This window comes from Dermochelys coriacea, chromosome 11 (assembly GCF_009764565.3).
Source record: "Dermochelys coriacea isolate rDerCor1 chromosome 11, rDerCor1.pri.v4, whole genome shotgun sequence".
In the NCBI taxonomy this organism is placed as follows: Eukaryota; Metazoa; Chordata; order Testudines; family Dermochelyidae; genus Dermochelys; species Dermochelys coriacea.
Window position 1 is genome coordinate 75,467,920 of NC_050078.2, and position 11,284 is coordinate 75,479,203.

The following is an 11,284-nucleotide window of genomic DNA, read 5'->3' on the forward strand; positions in this document are numbered from 1 at the left end:
ACTCTTTAAGAGCCTTTTAATTAATGTTGCTTTGTTTTTAAAAGCCCTCACCCCTCTCCCTCCCATGCTGCAAATCCATTCCCTCTGTATGCGTTGTTGGCTGCGAGTGGCCCATTCGGTCCTGTGCCAGCAGCCCGGATGGCGACATATTGATGGCAGTGCACAAGAGATGACATCACATGAAAGGCTGACATCAGCTGCCAACTTAAACAGATGCTCAGGGCTTGGTGGGCTTAATTTTTTTAATAACATTTTTGTAGTTTTTCCCCCAATAAAAAGCATTCTGGAAACGCAGATCAGTTATTCCCAGGTTTCAAATGCTGGCTCCATCCTGTGTGCAGCTGCAAGAATAGAATTTAACCTATTCAGTATTTCAGTGTAAAAATATGAGGGAAAGGGATGCCTGTTGTTACATTGCTTTGCTTTGGTTTTTACTTATGTGCCCAGCCCAAAAACCTGGATCTGTATGTCCCCAAGCTTAGAGCAGGGCCAAAACAGACTTTGCAGCTGGCTTCTATCCTTGTAATGGACTGAATCAAAACCCTAGATCTGAATTCACTCAAGACTTTTGGAAGATTCAGATCTGGATCAAAGTTTTTCAGTTTGGACCTATTTTTTTTCTCCATCTATTCTATGCAGTTTGCCTTTAATCCTTTATATCATATATATGAGAATTTAATGCCCATAATATCAAGGTGTGAATGAGAGCCGACCAGGGATTTGTTGATGAATTGTTTTTTCATCAGAAAATGCTGATTCATCCAAATCAAAACTTATCACAGGAACGTACCACTTTTGATTAAACTTTTGTCAGGAAAAGTTTCTCATGTCCAGGATGGTGGGTTCTAGCCCATGAAAGCTTATACCCAAATAAATCTGTTAGTCTTTAAGGTGCTACCGGACTCCTTGTTGTTTTCATGTCCAGGATGGAATTTCTAGTCACTTCAGTCCAGAGTACTTGCTTCCCAACCAATAGTTTATCACCTCAGGGTTAGGACAATCTCCTTAGACACAGAAGTCCCAGGTTCTAGTTCCTGCTCTGAATTGGGTCCAATAAGGACATGAAGCTGGGTTGCTCAAATCCCAGGCAAGTGTCCTAATCACTTGGGTACTGGCTGTTCTGGGGTGGAGCTTTCTCTGTTTTTTTGTGAAAAACTTCAAAACATCTCAGTTTTTGTCCCAATGCAAATCAAGCAAATGGTTGAAATCTCAAAGATTTTTACAGAACCAGGAAAACATTTCCTGCCATTTGCTTGAGTTACATATGGAGTTCACATATCCTGGGCAGCCTTCCCACACACAATTCTGCCAGTGCTCCTCAGTTACACCCCTGCTGCTGCAGATAAGGCCAATTGTATCGAAATGAATGGTGGTTTTGTGACATGCACAGAAAAGATTATACTCAGGTATATAACTGTGATCTGTGGATTGAGCCAGGACGTGGATTTATGTCTTCAGAGATACCAGGGTTCATTAATCTAAGGCATAACAAGGGCCTAAGAACTAGATAAGTTCATGGAGGATAGATTAATCAATGGCTATTAGCCAGGATGCACAAGGATGGTGTCCCTAGCCTCTGTTTGCCAGAAGCTGGGAATGGGCAACAGCAGATGGATCACTTGATGCTTACCTGCTCTGTTCATTCCCTCCAAGGCACCTGGCACTGGCCACTGTTGATACTGGGATACTGGGCTAGATGGACCTTTGGTCTAACCCAGTATGGCCATTCTGATGTTCTTATGTTTTTAAGGCTGGAGGTTGAAACTGGCAAAGTTCTAAATGGAAAGCAAGTACAGATTTTTTTTTTAACAGTGAGGCTGAATTAACAATGGGAATGGATCATCAAAGGATATGGTGGATCCTCCATCACTTAGAGTCCTTCAGTCACGATTAGCTGTCTTCTTAAGAGACATGCTTGTGTTCAACCACAAGTTTGTTGGGCACAATGCCGCAATCACTAGGAGGAATTATCTGTCCTGTGTAAAGCAGGAGGGGAGATTTGATTATCATAATGGTGTCTTCTGGCTTTAAAATCTATGCAGGAAAAATGCTACTCCACTTCCTGTGTTACCTAGCAGCCTTGAAATGAAATGTGCATTCTGAGAAAACGATGAGAGTAAACATAACTCTCCTGGCAGTAAATAATTCCATGAGGGAGGGGGGGATTTGTGACAGGTCCGAAAGGGGAAGGCAAGAAGCTTGTATCTGGTACAGTGAAGAAGGGGGAGTCAGTGGAGAGACTCAAGGGGGTAATGTGCCAGAACAACAGGCCAAGAAAATGACTTTAGAATAGGGTTGCCAACTTTCTAATTGCACAAAACTGAATACCCTTGCCCCACCTCTTCTCTGAGGCCCCACCCCACTCATCTCCATCCTCTCTCCCTCTGTCGCTCGCTCTCCCCCAACTCACTGGTTCATTTTCACCAGACTGGGGAGGGTCACTTTTCAACCGGATGTTCTAAAGTTTAGAAGCAACTGAGTTAGGTATGCTGTGTGCTTCAAATGTTCACATTCTGACTTTTTGTGGTAAATGGTTACATTCTATATGCTTCTAAAGCAGATCCTAAAGCTCAGAGTGAATCAGTTCAACACCATGGCTGAGGTATTCTGCCTCTTGCAGGAAACTGTAATGGTTTGCAACAGGCTTTCTGTTTAAAAAAAAAAAAAAAAAAGTATGCAAGGCCCAGGCTTTTTAGGCTTGATCCTGGAGTGAATTGTAAGAAAAATAAAGACTTGCACCCTTTAAGGATGAATTCCACCCCAATCCTGTGCCATCATTTTGTGTGCCCTTGACCCCTGCTGCTCTGCCCAGTAGGTAGCTGGGTATTAGGGTGTACTAAAACTCCCAGCAGCCACCAGTGCTGACACATCAAAATAAGCATAGCTTAAATAAATAGGTAAAGTGCTAATGACTCTGCTGGCTTTACTGAAGCCAGTGAATCACATTCCTGCTCATTAAAGTCTCAGATTTGGAAATGATTCCTTGAAAATGAGGGTGTCATCCTCCAACCACCTACAAGGGAGCAAAGATAAGATGGCTTGCTTCTAAAAGTTGTATTTCCCAGAGACCTTTGCATTTGCAAGGTCCCGAGTTCCATACAGTCAGTTAACGAGAACAGGAGTATAAAGAAGAAGGTTTCTGCTTCGGCTCCTTCTTTTGGGTTGGCCCCATATTGTGAGGTTGATTGATGACAGTGGATGGAGAAAAGAAGAGTTTGAGAAGACCGCAGAGGTATTTGAAGCAGGATGGGGAAAGGTGAGACACCTTCCAGAGCAAAATTAGAAAATAAGTAAGAACTTTTTTTAAATTTTATTTTATTTTAAACTGGAGATGCTAGAGTTGTCAGAGGCCAAGAGAAAGGTGAAGAAGCATTAGGTGCACTGCTGACAGCCAAATGAAATGCAGTTGGAAACCCAAGTCAGGGCTGGAGCTTGAGAGAGGAATCAAATGAAAGCTGAAAGTTTGTGCTGGAAGGGAAAGATGGATGTCAAAAGAAAAGATAGACAGGGACGCAGCCAAAACAGGGAAAGTGAGCCTCAGGAAAGAGCAAAACCTTAGAACAGATCAACGTCAGCTAGGGAACTCGATGGAGAGAGAAAGAAGAGGAACAACAGCTACTGTGAGCCTAAATGGCCTCAGAATGTGAAGCTATCCAGACACTAAGGTATCTCGAGGGGACTGACATACTGCACGAGGTACAGAGGGAGCGGCTCAGATCCTGAAATATATCCAAAACCATGACAGGGGGGTAGTTTCGTTGCCTGTGGGAGGAAACTATTTCCTAAGGATCAGGAGAGCTTAAGCCCCAGGCTCTGTTTAGAAAAGAAACCAACAGATCAACCTGTCAGAAGATCTGTTTGGGAAAGGGTGCTGCAAAATCAAGCAATTAAAACAGAGGCTGAGGTTGTGGGAAATGTATCCAAGGGAAGTGACACATGGTCAGGAGCTCTCATTCCTCATGATGAGAACAAGACCGCTTCTTCACTAGGAAAAAAGGTATGTTCAGACTACAGGTTAGCTGACATCTGGTAACTAACACCTGTTAAAATACTAGTATGGAAAAGGCAGTTGTGGTTTGACTGTGTGTTAGCAGGTTGAGGTAAACCCTAGGGTCTCCCGTAGTGCTTACTGCCTTGACTTTACTAGGATTTTACCTCATGTTCGTTACCATGTGTTAGCTAACATGTAGTAAGAAGACACCTTTTCCCTAATGTGGATGCAGCCTCAAATGTTAACATGTTCTGCATCTAGCATAAACTCAGCTGTATCTGGAGATAAAGAAAGTTGAGGGATGTAGGAGACAGAAAACAGCTTTTTAATAAAGGAACTTCTATAATTAAGAAACTTTTAATAAAGAAAATGCCCTGTAAAAGTGCAAAAGTCCTAGCCCCTCTGGAGGATTAGATTTCCAAGGAGAAATGGAGATGCAAACAGAAATATCTAGAGCCAGTCTGTTATCCTCTGTATTAAAAGCTCCACTTCTGCATAGTGGATCTGTGCTCCACCACAGCCAGACATGGCTAGGAATATACTATAATGAAAATGACTGTGGGCCAGACTCTTTTACCCTTACATTGTATACTCCACAAAGAACACCAGTGAAATCCATGGAACAACTCTGGGAATAAAGTGCTACCAAACATGTGTCAAAGTATCAGAGTCTGTCCCCATATGGGTAAAGAGGCTGGAGTGACCAAATGCCCCTGACTTAGTTCCTTTCCTCCCCACCTGACCAAGAACTCAGTGTGCCAAAATGCCATTTCCAGAAGGAGGCAGTCGCTTTCTGAAATGGGGCTCAGATGTGATGGTGATGGGAACAAAACAGACAGACATTATGAACAGGGCTGCAAGAGGCATGCATCTTCACCCGCGGCTTCTGCTGACACAGCTATGTCAGTGTGGGATCATGAGTCGTCACATCCCTGACCAGCACAGCTATACCGGTAGTGTAGACCTGGCCTGAGATGCTTGGCTGTTTCTGTAAAAGCAGAACACACATGTTCTTCATTTGTTTTTTCACGTGTTATTTTTTGGAAATAGAATGAGGAATACCCAAATCAGAGTGAGTTCCTCGGAAATTCTCTTTGAAGTCTGAGTTTTACCATGAAGCCAACAATGGGCGCTTTAGAAAATCTCCCCACTTAGTTATCAGTGATACTGGAGAAATCCCACACAAAATTGTAGTAGATTTGAGGGAGGAGAGATCACATTTGGGGCCTAAATACTGAGCATAGCAATGTGAATTATAAAGTGCAAATTCCTCTCCACCACCTCCCTCTCTACTTGTGCAAGGGAGGAAGCTGTGGCTGCATTGGGGTTGCACCATATATAGGACATAGAGTCAGCATGTTAACAGCCCCTCTGCAACCATGCAGGGCTATGGCTCAAGGCTGTAACTCCCTGTAATGGGATGCACTCACCCTGCACTAGACTGGGAAGGGTTAAAGTGGGCTGAGGAAGCCACGCCAACCAAGCCCTACTGGGCATGCTCCAAGTGCAGCATTAGTATAAAGGGAAGCAGCTCAGCTCAGTCTGGGCTGACAGCTGAAGAGGAAAGATGCTCCCTGCAGGTGTCAGCTTAGGCAGTACGAGCGGCTCCAACAATGGGAGCCAGGAACACTGAGACCCTGACACCAGCGGATGTCCGGGAGAACCCAGGATTTCTGGGAGCCCCAAAGACACCCAGACCACTAGAACAAGGGACACGGTAGGGAGTAGGTGGGTGGGGTGCCAGTGCAGGGCTGAGAACAGTCAGCATGTTGCAGTTGGATCCCTGCTGACTCAGTGGCAGAGACCCTTGTCACTGACAGAGCTCTGGGCTGGAGCACTGCTGAAGTAGGGAGGGCTCAGGTCCCCCTATCCTGGCCATACCCACCCCAGGTAGCAGCCCACTGTCCTTGACTTTGGCCACTAGGCCTTACTGCCATGAAGATAAGGGCAACTCAGTTGACTCTGCTTGCTAGGCCTTATTGCCCTATGGATAAGGGCAATGCTATGGATGATGGCCATTAGGCCTTATAACTCTGGGACCTAGAACCATGTGGTGAACCTATTCCTGCACTGGGAACACCCCCTTACATGCAAGGAGGATGGGGTATACCCACCCGGCACTAGGTGGGGTGCCCTGTCATGCTCTCCCTCCCCCACCTTTGCAGCTGCCTGAGAGCAGTAATAAAGAAGGCTGAACTGCCTCATCTCTAGCGCCCCTGCTGGATCACTGATGCAAATGCACAAGGAAAACATGGAGACCACCAAATATTTTAATCAGTTTGTATTAAAGACAGGGCTAAGCATATGCAAACCACTGAGCAACAGGAACTAGTCCCCTCAATTGCTGGCTGCACCAGTGTCTCGTGTTCACAAACAACAAAATTGCTTGGCAGATCTGCTAATGAAATGATCGAGAACATCAGGCTGTTAAAGGGATGCATTAAACAGTATGCACACACAGGTTTTAGCTGTACCATACTGAATAGCTGCTGATACAGTGGGGCCCTTTAAATTACCTGTGAACGCACTTTAAAGTGCACAGTGGGGGAGGAGGTAGAATTTCATGAATACCATTTTTCTTCCCTAATGTCTCAGTGGTTTTTATTTTTGTTAATGGAGGTTTAAAACTCCAGGAGGGACATTCCTTCACAGATTCTGACATTTTTAAGATAGGTCAGAGTTTTCAGTCTAAACTACAGAGGCCCTTAAGTTGGAATGGGAGGCGATAAAGATGATATGGAATAGGGGGCACACAAATCCTTAGACGGATAGAAAGACAAATATTTCCCTAACTCATGTCCATGTGATTACACTGGCCGCAATGCGGTTGTACAGGCATAAATTAGGGCCACGTTTGACCTTCCATATTTATTTTGAATTTCTAGCATTTCCTTGTGCTCCCATCAGGAGGTAAATGGGATGGATTCTGCTTTCAGTTATCCCCCTGCAACTCCATTGACTTCCATTGCACTGATGGAAACCAATGATACACTTTGGGTGGCCAGTGGGGCTAGGCCAGGATTTTCAGAAAGGCTCAGCACCCACAATTGAAGTCAGATTTTTAAGACCTTATTTCCCATGGCAAGGCTTAAGTGAGGGCCAGTTTTCTGAAGGAGCTCAGCATGGTGGGTGCAGAGGTATTTTGAAAATCTGGCCTCAGTGTTACCATGGGGGGAGCTGCTGAGGCCTAAGCCCTCTTGAAAATCTGGGCCCTTAATTTTGGTGCCTCAATGGGAAATGCATCTGTAGACAATTCAGGGCTAGGGAATGAGGTGACTCGCCCCCTTTAAAAATCTGGCCCCTAGTGTCTGAGCTAGAAAGACAGAGCAGTCTAATGACTTTTTCCATGTTCTTGCAGGAGCACAGTTTGCTATGGGGATTAGTTATGTTCCCCATGAATACTCATCACAAATTCCTCATGATACATGAAATAGTCAGCTGTGGATACCTTTTTTCTTACCAACCTTGTGTGCAGTGAACACCCCATTGTGAATCACCATAAAAGATGAAGAGTGTCTGAGTCGTCAAACCCACACGAGCCTTGATGAAAGGCCATCCCAGTCACAGGTCTGGATTCCATAACTATAAAGGTGTTTTATTTCCTGGAATGCTGACTTCAAAGGGCAGATTTTTAAGACAACTAGCTGCTATTTTCATTTCTCTGGAGAAATCATAAGACATGATTGACAATTAAGATCAGAAAAAGATTTGATGGGCAAAAGATCAAGAAATAAATCTCCCCACACCACAAAATACAGGACCACTTTCAAAAGCTGTTCATCCCAGCTCACCACTTCTATCACAAGGCTTCAGGGCCTAATTCCAGGGGGTTTAGTGCCACTAAAGTAGGGTAGAGGAAATTGGGCAGAGATTTGTTGGCTACAAAGCTCTCTAACGCTCCAGAATAAAGGAACAGCTATTGCAACATATTCCCTGAAGATGGCTCAAAGAGACACAAATTAAACTTCCTTGGCCAACTTCGATCATATGTGTTTTTTGGGGTGCTTCACAGTAAGGAGACCTGAAGAAGGGCTCTGTGTAAGCACGTAAGCTTTTCTCTTTAACCAACAGCAGTTGGTCCAATAATAGATATTGCCTCCCCCACCTGTCTCCATAATGAGAACCAGCAGTAGTGCCACCTGCCGTCAGGGTTTCCCAGCTACAGGGTGTGTCTATCTTGGAAACTTGAAGTGGGTAAGTCTTTAATTAACGTGACTTTGAATGGACAAGGCCAGTCATGTTTAAACATGTGTTTGCTGGTTGTGATTCAGCTTGTGGTCCATGCAAAGTCATGTTTAACGTGTTTTCCAACACCTCTAGCTCTTTATTAGACGCATGCATATTGAAAAATTGGAAGTGCAGCTCTGTGAGCTTTGTGCACAAATGCCAGTTCTCACCTGTGCTTGTACAGATTTCTTACCCATCCCAAAGGGAGAGCCTATAAAAATGGGGTCCCTTAGGGCATGTCTACACTGCAGCTCGGGAGTGTAATTCCCAGCTCAGGCAGACATACACACACCAGCTCTGTTCAAGCTAGAGCACTGAAAACAACACTGTGGTCATGACAGCACAGACTAGCTGCCCAGGTACATATTAAGGGGGTTTGGTGGGATTGTACTTGCTCAGTGAGGCAGAACTGCAGCCCATGCTGCTGTGGCCACACTATTGCATGCATGGCTCCCTGAGGTGGGAATCACACCTCCCTGCTGCGGTGTAGACATACCTGCAGTCTCCAGCTGTCTCTGCCTTTCAGTGACTCCTGGCCTGAATTTGACACATTAACCTCATCACTTTGAAATGGAATAGTTTCCCTCTAGATGCCATTGCTTGACTATCACAGTTTTATACATAAAACTCATCCTCTACCTGTAATGTCTGTTTTATGGTTCCTATGCACCGAATGGTACGGTGGGCACAGCATTTATATACTGCCATGCAGTGTTTCTCAGCAGAAGACAAAAGAAACTGGAGGTGGGTTTGAGCCATGAGGTTTGGTTCCAGAGCTGGTTTCCCACAAAGTTCAGGTTTGGAGACAAACTTCTGTTTCAGGCCCACCTCTAAGTCGTTTCCATAAGCCGCCTTAAAACACGAAAAGAGAAACGGTGTCACTGAAGATCTGTGGCTGATTAATTGTGATCTCTCTGTGCTTCTGTGGGCATAATTATGTAAGGGGAGGGGTTTCTGTAATTCCCACGGTTGTGTGGATGGCTTGTTTTTGTTGGGACTGAAGAATTCCATGACCCTGTGATGTGGGAGTGGCCTTCAGCAGGAGTTGTGGGTGTGCAGTACCTCTCAGGATCAGGCCCTCTCTTCAGATCAAATTCACAACAGTTAGTTCAATTCCTGTCAGATGCTTACCTGGGCTGTGGGAAGCTGGGAGAAATTTCCTGCACGGCCTCAAACTTCCTGTGATCTTGAGCATGCCTTGACCCAGGAGTGTCTTTGTCCCCATGTCACCATCTGCAAACTATGGATAATACAATAATAATAGCAAGCTCTTCTATAGCACTTTTCCAAAGAGGTCAACATCAGTCTCATTATCCCAATTTCATAGGGAGGAGTTGAAGGCAGAGGGGGTGAAGTAACTTGCCCAAGCTCACCCAGGAGGCCAGTGGCAGAGCCAAGAATAGAACCCACTCCCAAGCCAGTGCTCTATTTACTAGGCCATGCTGCCCCACTGCGCAGGGGGCTGCTATCCTAAATGTGTGAGGTACTTCGCCACTTAAGTAATGGGGGGGGGGGTGTCTCATAACTATAACATACCATACTTGACATGGATTGGCATCCCTTTCTAGGCCCTTAAGTCCTGGGAAGAGTTAGACAAAGCCCTTTTCAGCTAGCAGTCTCTCCCTCTCTGGGAACTACCAAGTCACTTTCTTTTCAGATCTCATTTAAAAAAAAAAAATTGTCCCACTGATTAAATTATTTGTTCCTGATTTCACTTATTCTGGCCTTGATTCAGCAAAACCCCTTCTTACCGTTAAGCATGTGAGCAATTCCATGCCAATTTGACACAGCAGTGAGGCACATTTACCTTTAAAGTCAGACGTTATATTTCATGGATAGTGTGGTACAAACACTTAACCAATGAAGCCACAAGTGCATTTTCAGGTTATGCTGAGTGAGTGCCAACTAGAGCCAGGAGAAAAATGCAGAAAAACAATCCCATAACTTTTTGCCAATATTTTTGTTGAACCTTTGAATTTTTTGAAAACTTGTGGCCACTCTGTAAGCTGCTCAAAAAGCAGCAAAAATTTTTACTCCCAAAAAATTGTCAGTGTTTCCCAAATTTTCTACCAGCTCCTGTAGTTTTCATCCTGTAGTTTGCATATGTCACGTATGTTTCTGGAAATCTATCACAGAAACACTTCAGAGGCTCTTTTTTTAAAAAAAAAAACAAAACCAAAAACACTACTTTTTGCTCCACTTCCTGGAAAGCCAGGAGTCTTAGTTAGCATGTGTACAGGGGTTACAGTCATTTGCAAAGAAGACATTTTAGAAACCTAAAAAAATTACATGAGTCCTTCATAGATAATTTTGAAATTTTAAGGTCAAATGGTTCATGACCATCCAGGACTAAAATACAAGTGCTGCGTATTATTTTTATAAAACGGGGGTGCTCCTCTTTTCAGTGATCTTTTCTAGCCCTGGTGGGTTAGATATCCAAATTGCCATCCTTGAATATCCATCTTTGAACCAGTTACTGCCTGAGGACTGAACATTGCCCATCCTAGCCTATATGTAGGTGTAATTTTAGATGGGTAAAGAAGGGAACAATTTTGTATCTGGTTCTTGACTGCTGTTTGAAAGCTGTTTATAGATTCAGAATGTTAGTGGTAGTCCTGTTTACCACTGAAGCCTACCATTAATGCCATAATTGCAGAAATAAGGGAATTTTTTCCATGGATATCATGCTGTCGAATGTGGGCTCACAGACAGTCGGAGGGAAAGACAACTAGACCATGCCTGCGTTGATGTAACATGTGTACATTGTTTCAGAAGGGTAGCCATGTTAGTCTGTTTCAGTAAAAACAATGAGGAGTCCTTGTGGTACCTTAGAGACTAACAAATTTATTTGGGCATAAGCTTTAGTGGGATATATCCCACTTCATCAGATGCATGGAAAATACAGTAAGCGGGAATAAATATACAGCCCATGAAAAGATGGGAGTTGCCTTACCAAGTGGGGGGGGTCAGTGCTAATGAGGTCAATTCAATTAGGCTGGATGTGGCCCATTCTCAATAGTTGACAGAAAGGGGTGAATATCAACAAAGGGAAAATTACCTTTTTTA